The sequence below is a fragment of the Triturus cristatus genome, chromosome 6 (genome assembly GCF_964204655.1).
Source record: "Triturus cristatus chromosome 6, aTriCri1.1, whole genome shotgun sequence".
NCBI lineage: Eukaryota > Metazoa > Chordata > Amphibia > Caudata > Salamandridae > Triturus > Triturus cristatus.
In genome coordinates, this window is record NC_140589.1 from 1,674,074,977 (window position 1) to 1,674,081,062 (window position 6,086).

Consider the following 6,086-nt stretch of genomic DNA (forward strand, 5'->3'; position numbering starts at 1 on the left):
CCTTTAGAATATTTTCACAGCTTCGTGTGGGGAAGGGACTGTATTGTTAGAAGTGATCACAAAACCCTTGTCAAATTACTTACCACTGAAGGTCAGTATAAAGCTTCAGCCAGGATTGCAAGTATATCCATGCGATTACAGGATTTCATCTATAGGGTGGAGTATGTACCTGGCAAAAGCAACGTTTTAGCACATTTTCTCTCTCGTATGCCATTAGACTTAAAAGAGTGCAAGGTGAATAAATGGGATGTGTTGCAGGTGGCTCTGATTTACGATGGAGGATCTTTATGTGTGGAGGAAAAAAAATGGAAGGAGGAATATTTATATGAGGAGGATTTACAATCACTCATTGCGTATGTAGTTCATGGCCGGCCTGAAAAAACCAGGGTGTCAATGAAATAAAGACAATTTTGATAAATAAGAAATGAATTATCTGAAAACCATAGAACTGTTTTTTTGGGAGATAAAGCTGTTCCTCCCTATTCTTTGAGAGAAACCATTATGAAAATGTGCCATGAAGACCATTGTGGTATAGTAAAACTGAGCAAAGGGTTAAAAGATGGGACTGGTGGCCAGGCGTGGATGTGTGTGATGAAAGGAATGTAAGGAATTGTGTTGTCTGTGTTAACTCATACAAATCCCTGAAAACATTAAGACCTTATATGTGTGAACCCATTATTCCGGAAGGACCATGGCACACAGTGGCCATAGACATCATGGATCCCATTGGGTACCCGGCCAAGTACATTATCTCCGTAAGGATGTGTTTTCCAGGTGGCCAATCATCAAGGTGGTAGACACAGTTGACTCTGCCATTGTGTTGGAATTTAGTGACAGAGTTTTTGTAGATGAGGGTCTACCTGTTCAACATATAAGTGACAATGGTGTACAATTTATGTCAAAAATAGCCAAAAACTATTTTGAGAGGATTGGGGTAAGACACAGGACCACGTCACTTTATAATCCCAGTGGTAACGGTATGTTTGAAAGATTCAATAGAGTTTTGAAATTTTCCATTCTGATTGCTTTTATGAAGGGTGAAAAATGGTAATTACAGGTCTATAAAACTGTGTGGCCATATAGGATAAATGTACTGGAGGCTTTGAAGATGTCCAAATTTGAAATCATGAGAGGACGCAATGCTAGGACTAAATGCGATCCATGGAAAAGGTTAGGAAAGATATTTTTGAAAAACATTTACAGTACAAACGCTCTTTTGATTGTAAATTTGGATCAGAAAAGGTGGATATTAAGGTTCGTATGTGGGTGAAGGTAAAAGAAACTTGGAAAGTCCGGAAAGTCTGGAAAGTGAGAGTCAGTTTTCAAAGCCTCTACAGGTCAGGAAACTTTTTTGCACTGCTGTGCTCCTGAGTGATGGTAAGGTTTGGAATTTAGGAAGAATTGCTATCCTTAAAGGCAACTATGAACTATGCAAGAATAACGAGGAGACCTTGTTCTCTTCTACTTCTGCTCTGGATCACGTGGACGGAGATTCTTTGGATGTTGATAATGGCGGTGGGTGTTAGCTCTAATCCTAGTACCTCCAAAATGGATGGAGTGAATGATTTAGACACTGCAGGGGAGATTGAACACACTGCAGGGGAGATTGTTCACAGTGAGGAAAGAAGTGGTATTGAAGGAGAACAGGTGGTGGGAGGTTTCAGGTGTGATAGTAATTCCGATAATTCTGGAAAGCAGGAAGAGTGGGTAAATGTCAGGTGTTATAGTAAACCAGTTGCGGACAATGAAGTGCACAACAAGTGTCAAACCCAAATGGATGGCAGATTTTGTTTGTCACATAACTGAGCATCTGTAATGCTATTTTCTTGTAGTTGTGTTGGTTTATTTGCAATGACTCTGGTTTGAACAATTGTAATTTATTGTATTTTATTCTGTTATGTTATCATGTTTTTTTTCCTTATCTTTGTTTTTTTGTTTCGATTGTTTTGTTTACGGGGGAAGATGTGTTATGTATTTTGCCATTTCCTTATTATATGTGTTTACTCCTAAAACCCTTCCTCCTCGAGCTGTGTTAATGCTTGGTTCCGGATTCCTTTCTGGAGCTTTGAGGAGGCAGTTGCTGTCTGCAGGAGACCTGTAAAGTTGCTTTCCTCTGTTGTTCCCTTCTGTCTGGTGTTTCAACAATAAAGCTTCTAATTTAAAAAGTGAAGAGTTTACTTTACACCTGCCCCTGAGACTTGGGGTGGGAGAAGGTCACTTGTAAGCAGGAGTTTAAATCAGCAGGAGTTTAAGTCAGAGAGAATTCTTTTGTCGTTGTTCTTTGTCAGACACCATCTTTCAAACTGCCAGTTTTGTTTGTGACTCAGTACCTAACTTGAGCATAGAGTAAGCACTCCACCTCTAGGAATCCCCAGTCGGTCTTGAGTTTATCAAAGGTGAGCCCACTCTTCAATCCCATCATTTCTCCTATATGTTTGCAGCCTGCCCATTGCCATGAACTGAATCTGTCAGAGTATAGGGTGGCAGTGAATCTTGGATTGGAGGTGATGGAATAAGCGATGAGCATTATGTGGTGAAACCTGCTTTCTCTGCCACTGAATCACACACCATCAGTGTGTTTTAGTCACAGGGGAGGAGTGGAGGCCCCAGTCCCTATGTCCCCTGCACAAACAGGGCAACTTCCAAGTATGTATCCCTGATACCTGGTGGCCCATAAAGCACCGGTATTTCTACGATCGGTCTCTGGACCATTCTACCAAAGGAAAACGTTGGACTGCTTGATAATATCAGGTCTCCCAGGTGTGATGATATGTGAGTGTAAGCAACATGTATAGTTTCTTATTTCCCTATATAAAGGAGTTTATTCCTTTTTACATTGTTGAAAGAAAACCTGGGGGGCTGAAATGGCAGAGTAAAATATGAATAACTAGGGGAGCGTTGTTATCTTGACATCTCCAATTCCATCCAAACAAAAGAAGCCACTTTTCAACCAGTCCCTGAGGTCCTCATGCATTTGTTGTAGCAGGATGTTGTAGTTTATTTTTACCATTTCAACCAACAAGGGTGCCGATAATCGGCAAATAAGTAAGACCTTTGAACCCATAGGATCGGAAATTGCTTACTAAGGGTTTCTTGCTGTTGTGGGTACTTTAAAGGCATGTTCTTTATTTATCTGGAAATGTAGCACTGATGTTAAAATCTCTTAATTATACAACAGAACATAATGCAGCAGCATACACAAAGCGGCATAACAACCAAACAGTTAAACAAAACAGAACACAACACAACAACTAGGTATATCATATTTATTTATTTTTATTTACTTGAGTTTTATATAGCACTGGCTAGACCCGGAGGTATTAGAGCGCTTTACAGGGGGAGAGTTACATAGGTTACAAGTTACACGTTGTTACAGAAGGTACATCAATTACAAGTTACATCCGTTGGTTCATGGCGTGAAGAAGGGTAAGGGGGTAATGTAAACGGGTAACAGGAAGGGAGATTAAGCGGAGCAGAGGCATAAGGATAAACAAAGCAGGCAGGGGGGTGCAATTCAGGGGAGAGAGGAAAGGAATAGGGGAGGTAGGCAAAGAATGAAGGAGGGAAGAGGTGGGGGAGGAGACACAGCGTGGAGGTGAGGAAGTAACTGTTTCTGACGTCCGGCTGGGTGGGAGACGGTTTCCCGTGGTAAAGGGATCATTCCCAGTCCTCCATTAAGTGTGAATCCCTTGTCGCGGTGGACTCTCTCAGCGGGGTCGCTGATACTCCAGGGCATAGATGCTGGCTCCCTCCCCAACAAGGGGAGAGGAGTGCTTTGGTCACGGGCACACTCAGAGGAATGAAGGAGGGATGAGGTGGGGGAGGGAGTAGAAAACCTAGCGTGAACAAAGTGTCCAGTATCCGGCAAGGGTAGGAGATGGTTCCCAGTGGTAAGGGGATCAATCCCAGCCCTCCACTATGTGTGACTCCCTTGTCACTGTGGACTCTCTCAGAAGGGTCTCTGAGACTCCAGGGCAAAAAGGCTGGATTCACCCCCAACAAGGGGAGTAGGAGTGTTTTGGACAAGGACATACTTATGGGGGCTATTTTAGGGAGTCAGGCTGGTAGATAAAGGCATTCACTGTGGAAGGGAAAAGAGATGCACTGGTTCTAGGAATCTGTAGATCCCAGTGACTCTGAGGCTGGATTTGCCACTGTGAGTACTGATTCTCTGTTAAGCCTCTTTTCAGATGGTACGGCCGGACCCGGATGCAGAGTCATCGTCTCTCTGTGGTGATAAGTCCCTGGTGGGTGCCATTTTGAGGTTACATTGCAATTACATTACATTACAATCGGCTTAAACTTGTCAGGCACCATTCTTTAGTATATTTGCCAGGTAGCTGACATCGGTCTCTGCAGGAAGTGCTGCACATAGGCACGTGCGCTGCAATAGCAGGGATATCACACATGCAGGGGCTTTCCTTTACATCCACTCTGTATTCCGATCGTGGCTCCCTGTTTTGAGTTTGCCGCCGCCATTTAAAGGTCAGGCTTTGTCTAGAAAAGCGCAGAGTTTTTGCAAGGAAACAAAATGTATCAAACTCTGAATCGCTTCCCAGTTGAAGCATGCTCTGTGGTAATATAGGTGTTAACATGCCAGCGTTGCAGCGCTTGTTGTCAATGGGGAAAAAACAGTGCCTCTTCGTCTTCAAGAGAACTCTATTTTAGGGTCAGGCATCATTCTGAGCAAAATCGCCAGGTAGCGGACATCGGTCTCTCCCACAGGTGCTACCCATAGGCCACATGCTATACATCTATATCATATACGCTATATCATAGCAGCATAACAGTTCATTGATACAGCACAGAAACCCAAAAGCACAAAACACAGCACATTTCCACCGCAGCAAAATGCTACATAACAAATATTCACAAAACATCTCACCTCCTCCAGAATGTTGATCTTATAATATGGTGATTAAAGGAGTTTGCGCCTAATACTTCCTTATGTAACACCAAGGATATTAAATGTTTGTATTACAAGACAAGATCTCAATGCATTGAATTTATAAATTGGATAGAAATAATCTCCTTTCCTCAGGGAATAGTAAAGTCCACTTTTGTTGTGTGTGAGTTTCCTATCTTCACTTGGGGCGGAGCTAGAACTAGTGAGGTCTTTTGTATACTGTTGTGACATCCCAGCAGTGTATGATGGCTTTTCTCATGCCCTGCTAGAAAATGGGTAATCTGCAACCACCTTTTACCTCCATGCCGGGATTGGTACAGACATGAGGAAAACATGCCAGGATGAGTGTTGTATACTAACCTCGTCAGGATTATCACAAACTCCAGTCCAATAGTCACTCCCCACTTCCATCAGAGAGTTAGGAACAGCATGTTTTGTGAGGGAGTTGGAAGGACATGCAAGTTTTCCATTTGTATAAGGGTGACAGAAGGAAGATGGATAAGGATAGCAGGAAGACAAGAGTTTGGTTTATATTTGATAGAGACATTTTGAAACAAGAAATGCGAGACAACAGGTAACCAGAAATATTTTAGAGAAATCTGACAGATGAAAACATAGGTTGCAAGTTTGATAGGTCCTTTGAATACTCCTGGCAACATCCTGCACCACTGACATCATGGATAGCATAGGAGGCAGAAAAGGACATTGATGAGTTAGGACCCTTGCATATTTTTAATCAGCCATTGGGAAGAGACCTCGTTTAATCAGGGTCCATTCAAGGTCTTTCAAGAAAAGGTTTAGGTAATCTCAAATTGTTTTCTGTCTGAAGATGTTAACACACTTCAATATACTTTCTACATGTCTGTATCTCTTTATGAGATATCCCATTTAGATATCAACGAAGGATACATGTGCACCCCTAGAATCGACTGAGCACCTATACCTGCCTCCTTTGTGATCCCATAAGATTCCAGTTTTGCAGTTTAGCCACGGCAAGACTTTTTAGTCTCAGACAGAACAGAGGTAGCAATAATATGAGAACCCTTGCGTACTATTCCAATTCAGTACAGTTTGTCCTGTGACACAAACATTTTACTGCAGTGCATCCTTTTTTCTACAAGGCATAGTACACTAGGAATGCAATATTCTGCAATTAATTACTACTTTTGCAAACTATGAG